We start from the raw sequence: 10,438 nt of genomic DNA on the forward strand, positions 1-10,438 counted from the left end.
CTAAAAAGAATGACGGAGTGAGTGCTTTGGAGGGAGTCAGGGCAGAGCAGGTAGCAGGTAATTGGAATGAGTTAGGGTGGAGCAGGTGACTGGAATGTAGGGTGGAGCAGGTGATCAGAATGAGTCAGGGTGGAGTAGGTAATCCAAAAAGGTTGCTTTACAAGGAAGTTAAGTTTAAAAGTAGAAGGCAAAGAATTGAACATACATATGAATTCTTTGAAAAGAAATTTAGAACTCATATCTAACATGATCATATCATCAGCAAACAGTGACAGTTTGACTTCCTCTTTACCAATTTGGATGCCCTTTATTTCTTTCTCTTGTCTTATTGCTTTGGCTAGAACTTCCAGTACTATGTTGAAGAGGAGTGGTGACAGTGGGCATCCTTGTCTCGTTCCAGTTCTCAGAGGAATGGTTTCAACTTTTCCTCATTCAGTATTATGTTGGCTGTGGTTTGTCATAGATGGATTTTATTACATTAAGGTATGTCCCTTGTATGCCGATTTTACTGAGTGTTTTAATCATATAGGAATGCTGGGTTTTGTCAAATGCTTTTTCTGCATGTATTGTGATGATCATGTGATTTTTGTTTTTAATTCTGTTTATGTGGTGTATCACATTTATTGACTTGTGTACGTAAAACCATCCCTGCATCCCTGGTACAAAACTTACTTGATCATGGTGGATTATCTTTTTGATATGTTATTAGAACTGGTTAGCTAGTATTTTGTTGAGGCTTTTAGCATCTGTGTTCATCAAAAATATTGGTCTGTAATTGTCTTTTTTGGTTACGCCCTTTGCTGGTTTTGGTATTAGGATGATGCTGGCTTCATAGAATGAATTTGGGAGGGTTCCTTCTTTGTCTTGTAAAATAGTGTCAAAAGGATTGATACCAATTCTTTGAATGTCTGCTGGAAGTCTGCTGTGAATCAGTCTGGTCCTGGACTTTTTTGTTGGTAATTTTCTCAATTACCATTTCAATCTCACTGCTTGTTGTGGGTCTGTTCAGGGTATCTAATCCTTCCTGATTTAAATTAGGAGGGTTGTATTTTTCCAGGAATTTATCCATCTCTTCTAGGTTTTCTAGTTTATGTGCATAAAGGTATTCATAGTAGCCTTGAATGACCTTTTGTATTTCTGTGGTGTCAGTTGTAATACTTTCCATTTCATTTCTTACTGAGATTATTTGGATTTTCTCTCTTCTTTACTTGGTTAATCTTGCTAATGGTCTATCAATTTTATTTATCTTTCAAAGAACCAGCTTTTTCATTTCATTTACCTTTTGTATTTTTGTTTGTTTCAATTTCACTTAGTTCTGCTCTGATTTTGGTTATTTCCTTTCTTCTGCTGGGTTTGGGTTTGGTTTGTTCTTGTTTCTCTAGTTCCTTGAGGTATGACCTTAGATTGTCTGTTTGTGCTTTTTCAGACTTTCTGATGTAGGCATTTAGGGCTCTGAACTTTCCTCTTAGCACTGCCTTTGCTGAATCCCAGAGGTTTTGATAGTTGTGACATTATTGTCATTCAGTTTGAAGAATTTTTTAAAATTTCCATCTTGATTTCGTTTTTGACCCAATGCTCATTCAGGACCAGGTTATTTAATTTCCATGTATTTGCATGGTTTTGAAGGTTCTCTTTGAAGTTGATTTCCAGTTTTATTCCACTGTGGTCTGAGAGAGTGCTTATATAATTTCAATTTTCTTAAATTTATTGAAGCTCATTTTATGGCCTATCATATAGTCTATCCTGGAGAAAGTTCCATGTGCTGTTGAGTAGAATGTTTTATTATGCAGTTGTTGGATGAAATGTTCTATATATATCTGTTAAGTCCAATTGTTTCAACATATAGTTTAAATCCATTGTTTCTTTGTTGACTTTCTGTCTTGATGACCTGTCTAGGGCTGTCAGTGGAGTATTGAAGTCCCCCACGATTATTGTGTTGCTATCTATCTCATTTCTCAGGTCTATTAGTAACTGCTTTATTAATTTGGGAGTTCCAGTGTTAGGTGCCTACATGTTTAGGATTATGATATTTTCCTGTTGGAAAGGCCCTTTACCATTATATACTATCCCTCTTTGTCTCTTTTAACTGCTGTTGCTTTAAAGTTTGTTTTGTCTAAGAATAGCTACCCCTGCTCATTTTTGGTGTCCATTTGCATGAAATGCCTTTTTCCACCCCTTTACTTTAAGTTTATGTGAGTCCTTATGTGTTAGGTGAGTCTCCTGAAGGCAGCATATAGCTGATTGGTGAGTTCTTATTCATTCTGCAGTTCTGTATCTTTTAAGTGGAGCATTTAGACCATTTATATTCAAATGTTAGTATTGAAATGTGAGGTATTGTTGCTTTCATCATGCTCTTTGTTGCCTGTGTACTTTGGTTTTTGTTGTTTTTGCTTTTTAACTTACATTTTTGTTTTATAGGTCCTCTATGATTTATGCTTTAAAGAAGTTCTGTTTTTATGTGTTTCCAGGATTTGTTTCAAGATTTAGAGATCCTTTTAGCAGTTCTTGTAGTGATGGTTTCATAATGGTGAATTCTCTCAGCATTTGTCTGTCTGAAAATGACTGTATCTTTCCTTCATATATGATACTTTGTTTCTCTGGATACAAAATTCTTGGCTCATACTTGTTTTGTTTGAGGAGGCTGAAGATAGGTCCCCAATCCCTTCTTGCTTGTAGGGTTTCTGCTAAGAAATCTGCTGCTAATCTGATAGGCTTTCCTTTATAGGTTACCTGGTGCTTCTGTCTCACAGCTCTTAAGATTCTTTCCTTGGTCTTAAGTTTGGATAACCTGATGACAAAGTGCCTAGGCAAATATCTTTTTGCAATGAATTTCCCAGGTGTTCTTTGTGCTTCTTGCATTTGGACATCTAGGTCTCTTGCAAGGCCAGGAAAGTTTTCCTCGATTATTCCCCCAATATGTTTTCCAGGCTTTTAGAATTCTCTTATTCCTCAGCTACACTGATTATTCTTGTTTGGTTGTTTAACATAATTCCAGATTTCTTGGAGGTTTTGTTCATATTTCCTTATTCTTTTTTCTTGTCTTTGCTGGATTGGGTTAATTCATAGACCTTATCTTCAAGCTCTGAATTTCTTTCTTCTACTTATTCAATTCTATTGCTGAAACTTTCCAGAGAATTTCACATTTCTAAAAGTGTGTCCAAAGTTTCCTGAGTTTTTTATTGTGATTAAGCTATCTATTTCCATGAATATTTCTCCCTTCACTTCTTGTATCATTTTTTGAACTTCCTTGTATTGGGCTTTGCCTTTCTCTGGTCCCTCCCTGTTTAGCTTAGTAACTAACCTCCTGAATTCTTTTTCAGGTAAACCAGGTATTTTGTCTTGGTTTGGATGCACTGCTGGTGAAGTAGTGTGATTTTGGGGGAGTATAGAAGAGCCTTGTTTTGTCATATTACCAGGGTTGGTTTTCTGGATCCTTCTCATTTGGGTAGGCTCTGTCAGAGGCAAGGTCTAGAGCTGAAGGCTATTGTTCAGATTCTTTTGTCCCACGAGGTGTTCCTTTGATGTAGTACTCTCACCCTTTTCCTACGGATGTGGCTTCCTGTGAGCTGAACTGCAGTGATTATTGTCTTTCTTCTGGGTCTAGCCACCCAGCTAGTCTACCTGGCTCCAGGCTGGTACGGGGGGTTTCTGCACAGAGTCCTGTGATGTGAACTATGGGTATCTCAGCTGTGGATACCAGCACCTGTTCCAGTGGAGGTGGCGGAGGGTGCAATGGACTCCTGAAGGTCTTTAGCTTTGGTGATTTAATGCTCTATTTTTGTGCTGGTTGGTCTCCTGCCAGGAGGTGTTGCTTTCCAGAAAGCATCAGCTTTAGTAGCGTGGAGAGGGACTGGTGGTGTATGGGGCCCTAGAACTCCCAAGATTATATGCCCTTTGTCTTCCACTACCAGGGTGGATAGGGAAGGACCATCAGATGGGGGAGGGACTGGGCATGTCTGAACTCAAGACTCTCCTTGGGTGGGTCTTGCTGAGGCTGCTATGGAGGATGGGGGTGAGAGTCCCAGGTCACTGGAGTTGTGTACCTAGGAGGATTATGGCTGTCTCTGCTGAGTCATGCAGGTTCTCAGGGAAGTGGGGGAAAGCCAGCAGTCACAGGCCTCACCCACCTCCCACACAAACTGAAGGGCAGGTCTCATTCCCACCGTGTCCTGACCAACAGCCCCAAGTCTGTTTCCAGGCATAGAGTGAGACGGGATTGAAAACCTGCTCAAGGTTATCCGCCTCCCAGCTGAGAGAGAAAAGGGCTTTAATTCTTCTCCCTGCCTGTGAAATGTGCATGCCCAATTCACTCCCTCTGCTGAGTTCCACCCAGGAGGCTTCTGGCCACATTCAAATTGTTACAAAGTTCAGCTACGGAATTCCTTCTCCCTGTGGAGTTTCACCCCTTGCTCCTCTGGCCACCCTCCGAATGGATCCCTGTGGTGCCAGGCAGGAATGGGCTGCCTGGGTCCCAGCAAGCTCCCGGGTCCTTTCTGTTGCTTCCTCTACCTCTGTATTTCACTTGGCTCTCTAACTTGACTCAGCTCCAGGTAAAGCTGGAAACTTCTCCTGCAAACAGAACTTCAGCCTCTCCAGTGAGGGTGTGTCTTCAGGAGAGGAGGGTCTACCTTTCTCACTTCCGCAGTTGGGAACTCACAGTATTTGGGGTGTCTTCCCTGTCCTGCAGGAGTACTCTGCTTCTTTCAGAGGGTCTGTGGGTCCTCTCGGGATTGCTGGTTTGTTCCTATAGTCAATCTGGTGCTAAAATTCACAATGCAAGCCTCCGCATGCTGCTCTGTCCGGAGCTGCAATCAAGTCCTGCCTCCTGTCTACAACGATCCTAAAGGAATTTTTTTTAAAAATATCAACAGATAATTCTACATCTTGCAAAACTGACCTTCAGAATGAGGGACAAATTAAGATATTCTAAGATAAATAATACTCAACACTGCATGGGAACTTTTAGCCAGAACAATTAGGCAAAAGACAGAAACAAAAGGCATCCAAATTGGAAAGGAAGAAGTAATATTTTCTCTGTTGGCAGAGGATATGATCTTACAGGTAGAACACTGTAAATATTTCCCCCCAAAAACTGTTAGAACTAGTAAATAAATTCAGCAAAGTTGCAGAATACAAAATCAACACACAAAAATGAGTTATGTATCTATATTGACATTAAACAATCTGAAGAAGAAATTAAGAAAACAATTCCATTTACAGTAGCATCGAAAAGAATAATATTCTTAGAAAAAAACCAAAGAGGTGAAAGACTTGTACACAGAAAACTACAAAATGTTGCTGAAAGAAGCTAAAGAAAACACAAATAGATGGAAAGACATCCCATATTAATGAGTTGGAAGACTTAAAATTGTTAAGATGTCAATACTACCCAAAGTGATCTACAAATTCAATGCAATCCCTATGGATTAAGTAAAATCTCAATTATGTTTTGCAGAAATAGAAAAATTAACCCTAAAATTCATATGGAAATTCAAGGAATCACAAAGAACCAAAACAATTTTGAAAAAAAAATTTAAAAACAACTTGGTGGTCTCTCACTTCCTGATTTCAAAACTACAAGCTACAGTAATCAAAACCATGTGGCATAAAGACAGACATATAGATTAATGGAATAATAAATATTCTGGAAGTAAAACCTCACATATATGGTCAAATAATTCTCAAAAAGGGTGCCAAGATCATCCAATGGGGAAAAGAAAGTCTTTTCAACAAATGGTGCTAGGAAAACTGCATGTCCACATAGAAAAAAATGAAGTTGGACCCTTACCTTGCACCATGCAAAAATTAACTCAAATTCAAATTAGATCAAAGACCTAAATATAAGAGCTAAAACTATAAAACTCTTAGAAGAAAACATAGGGGGAAAAGTTTCATAACAAGATTTAGCAAAGATTTCTTGTATCTGATACCAAAAGTACAGGCAACAATTTAAACATATATGAGTTGGACTCCATCAAAATTAAAAACTTTTGTATATCAAAGGACACTATCAGCAGAGTGAAAAGGCAATCCACAGAATGGGAGAAAATATTTGCAAATCATATATGTGATAAGCAACTAATATCCAGAATATATAAAGAACTGCTATGACTCAACAACAAAAAAAACCAAACAACCTGATTTAAAAATGGGCAAAGAACTTGAACTCAAAGAAGTTATACAAATGACCAGTAAACATATGAAAAGATGTTCAACATCACTAACCATTAGAGAAATACAAATCAAAACCACAATGAAATATCATTTCACACCCCTTAGGATGGCTATTATAAAAAACAGAAAATAACAAATGTTGGCAAGGATATGGAGAAATTGGAACTCTTGTGCATTGCTGTAGGAATGTAAAATGGTGCAACCACTGTCAAAAAGAGTATGACAGTTTCTCAACAAACCAAACATAGAATTACCATGTATATTAGTCAGGATTCTCCACAGAGACAGAACTAATAGGCTATCTAGAGAGAGAAAGATACAAGAGGGGATTTATTAAGGGAATTGGCTCATGTGATTATGGAGGCTGATAAGTCCCACAACAGGCTTTCTGCAAATTGGAGACCTTGGAATGCCAGTAGCATGGCCCCATTCAAGTCTGAAGGCCTGAGAACCCAGGGGGCTGCTGGAGTCCAAAGGATAAAGAGCCTGGAGTGCTGATGTCTAAGGGCAGGAGAAGAGTGTATCCCACCTTCAAGAGTGAGAAAGATCTTTCTGCTATTTCTGTTCTATCCTGGCTCCCAGCTGATTAGACGGTGCCTGCCCACATTGAGGGCAAATCTTCCCCACTTAGTCCACTCACACTCACATGCCAATATCCTCTGGAAACACACTCACAGAAACACCAAAAAATAATGCTTCACCTGTTCTCTAGTTATTCCTTAGTCCAGATGAGTTGACACCTAAAACTAATCATCACACCATGGGACCTAGCAATTCCACTTCTGGGCACAAAAGAACTGAAAGCAGGGACTCAAAGAGATACTTGTATACCCATGTTCATAGCAGTATGATTCACAATAGCCAAAAGGTGAAAGCAACCCAAGTGTCCATTAACAGATGAATAAACAAAATGTCGTATATTTATATATAATATATATACAATAAAATATTCAGTCTTAAAAAATAAAGAAATTCTGACACATACTACAACTTAGATGAACCTTAAAGACATTATGCTAAGTGAAATAAGCCAACCACAGAAGGACAAATATTGTATGATTCTACTTATATGATGTACCTAGAGTAGTCAAATTCATAGAGACAGAAAGTAGGGGCTGGGAGGAGGGGATAGGCAGTTAGCATTTAATGGGTATGGAGTTTCATTTTTGGGAAAATAAAAAATTTCTGGAAATGGATGGTGGAAACTGGCACACAACAATATGAATGTACTTAGTGACCCTGAACTGCACACTTAAAAATGGCTAAAATGGTAAATTTTAAGTTATACATATTTTACTACAAAAAAAGGTAACATACTAAAATGATCTCATGGTTTTATGAGAATCAAATGAGAGCCATGTAGAAAAGCCTTGTAATCTATACAGCCCTTCGCAAATGTTAGCTCTTCTTAGTCATTATCACTCCATTTTCCCCAATCTGATACCATTATCCACACGCTTTACCCAGCCACACTTACCCAACAGCACACTGAGTTTGAGTGCTATCTGGTGAATACTCACCTTCATTTTGCTAAACCCTGGATGCCATGTGCTAGCCAACAATATCCTACTGTTCTGGTTTTTAAACAAAACAAAAACTCAAAGACTTCCTCCTCTTACCTAGTTTTTCCCAATGATTGGCTTTGAAGTAGTCCTTATTCAGTAATAAGAGCTCATCATGCCATGGCCAAGAATAGAGCATATCTTCCTCCAATTCAGTTGAACTCCCTGGCCTTCTACCAAACAACATATCTCATAATACATCCTTTGAGCAGGTGAACAACTCTGAACCTTCTTTGAAGGACAGGATTCTGGGGAAGGAATAAAAGAAATGTACGCAGTGTGTATTGAGAATAAAATCTATTAGCTAAGAAATAAAAAATGAAAATGCTAAAACATGACCAGTTTTGATGGACTAGACAACTCCCTGTAGAGTAGCCACAGGGCTGAACCCTCAAATATTCCCAGAAAGTATAGACATGTTGTAGAACCACCTGATGATGCAGTAGTGCAGAACTTAAGAATGATATTTCTTTCTAGAAAGCAGACCAATTGATACCTTCATCCTGATATTGATCAGGATCCATGTCAGCATTCAGGTGCTCTCTGGCTACAAGGTTCCTTAGCTCTTGTAGGTGCTGCTCATTGAAGATTTCTCTTATCACAGGTAATGCTACCAGTCTCATCTGGCACCTTTTACATGCAATGACAACTATCCAGGAGTTGCTGCCTTTCCAGATATCCCCTGCGAGACCAATGAAGGATTTTATTCCATGACTCTGAAGAGGTTTAAACATGGATCAAACACGAAGTAGTATCTACCCCAGCCTTAGAAATTTAATCTTTTATAACTGGGAGAAAGAACTCAAGTCTCTGTGCCTTCACAGTCTTGAATATCTTTGCTTGTTTCACTTACATTTACCTCACTCAAGATTCTTAGTGTCATCGACATGACTGGTTAAGAAATCAGGACTTTTCAACAAAGTTTTCTGCCAGTGCCCCACAGATCATGACTGTGATCTCCCAAATTCTTTGATTCTCCACTAGGTTCCCTTTCTCTTCCATTCAAAGCCCCAAATAACATTTATCCTACATATTTTGTCCCGTTTTTTGTAGAAATGCTTCTTTGCTTGTGTTCCCCCTACATTTTCATACCATACCTATATCGTTAATTGAGGCTCGCATAACATCAACAACAGCATGAAACATCCCACCTTCTGTCTTCATTTTGCTATAAACTGGAGGCAAAGGAAATGCTGTCACTCAGGGAGGATCTCAATGAAGGGAAAGACTCTCACAGACAGGCACTGAGGCAGGAGTCACTAGCACAGAGTGTATAAGTTAAATCTAAAGATAAAAAAGGAAGCACTTGGGATACATTCCTTGCACACATCTCCTCTTTTATAACCAGTAGAGTGAAGTTGGTTGCTGAAGTCATAGAACCAATAGTCTGTTTTTCATAGATGGCTGATGATAGCAGAACAAGCCTGGCTAAGTCCCCCACCCTTTCCTTGAGTAGCTCATTGTTATGAGCCACGGACCCACAATCACCAGGTCACATGTTCTATACTCTTTCCCAAAAACAGTGATGAAATATGCTGAGTCATCCACATTTCCTCAGTTATATTGAGAGGCAGGCGATATAACAATTAAGCAGTCTCTGGAGCCAGAGCAACCTGAGCTCAAACCATGCCTTAGCTTGCTTGTTGTGGGACCTAGGGAAAGTTACTGAAACTTCTTTAGAGATGTTATCAATAAAATGGGTATAGTTGACCGGCTCCAGATTTCCTGACCACTTGATGTATTGCCCTGCATAATTCCTAAGACTGTGATTATAATGGATTTTACTCTTATGATTAAGTTTTTACATAGCACAGTTGACTTTAATACAGGGAGATTACCTGGGTAGGCCTTGCCTAAACACAAGAGCCATTTAAAAGCAGAGGTCTCCCCAGCCGGTCAAAAGAATCTCTGGTCAGAGATTTACAGCATAAGAAGGTTTCAATGTGCCATCACTGGCTCTGAGATGTAGAAACCCACATGTAAGGACCAAAAAGAAGCCCCTAGGAGCTAAGAGCTACAGCCCTCCAGTCAACAGCCAGCAAAGAAACAAGGACCTCAGTCCTACAACCACAACCAACCAAATTCTGCCAACAAGAAAAATGAGCTTGGAAGCTGATTCTTCCCCCAAAGATTCCGGATAAGAGTCCAACGCCTTGATTTCAGCCTTGTGAGATCCTAAGCAAAGAACCCACTCGTGTCCACCCAAACTTCTGACCTACAGAAATGTTAGCTAATAAATGAGTGTTGCTGTAAGCCACTAAGTTTGTGGAAATTTGTTACACAGCAATGGAAAACCAATACAATGAGGACAGAGCAAGTGCTTAATAAATGTTAGCTTTTATTATTACTAACTCATTGGGATCAGCTACACAGTTACAGGAAGACTAAAGTACAAATTATTTATGCAAGGCTGGCAGTGCCTTCAGATCCAGGGTCCATTTGGTCTAATATGGCTGATATTAAGTGTTTCTCAAGGGGAGAGACATTATTGGCATTCAATGAGGGAAAGGGTTCATCTTGTAGAACGGAATTGGACATGGCAGTCCATTTATCATCTCTGGCTTCTCTTCTCCTAGTAGTAGTCATTGCAACAACTGAAAATGCCCCTGTACATTTCCAAACATGCTCCTCCACAAAGGTTGAGAACTTCGAGAACTACTTTAAGGGAAATTTCATAAGAAAGCATGCGTGTTTTAAATGCT

The sequence above is a fragment of the Trachypithecus francoisi genome, unplaced genomic scaffold, assembly GCF_009764315.1.
Source record: "Trachypithecus francoisi isolate TF-2019V2 unplaced genomic scaffold, Tfra_2.0 Contig00054, whole genome shotgun sequence".
NCBI classification, from domain to species: Eukaryota; Metazoa; Chordata; class Mammalia; order Primates; family Cercopithecidae; genus Trachypithecus; species Trachypithecus francoisi.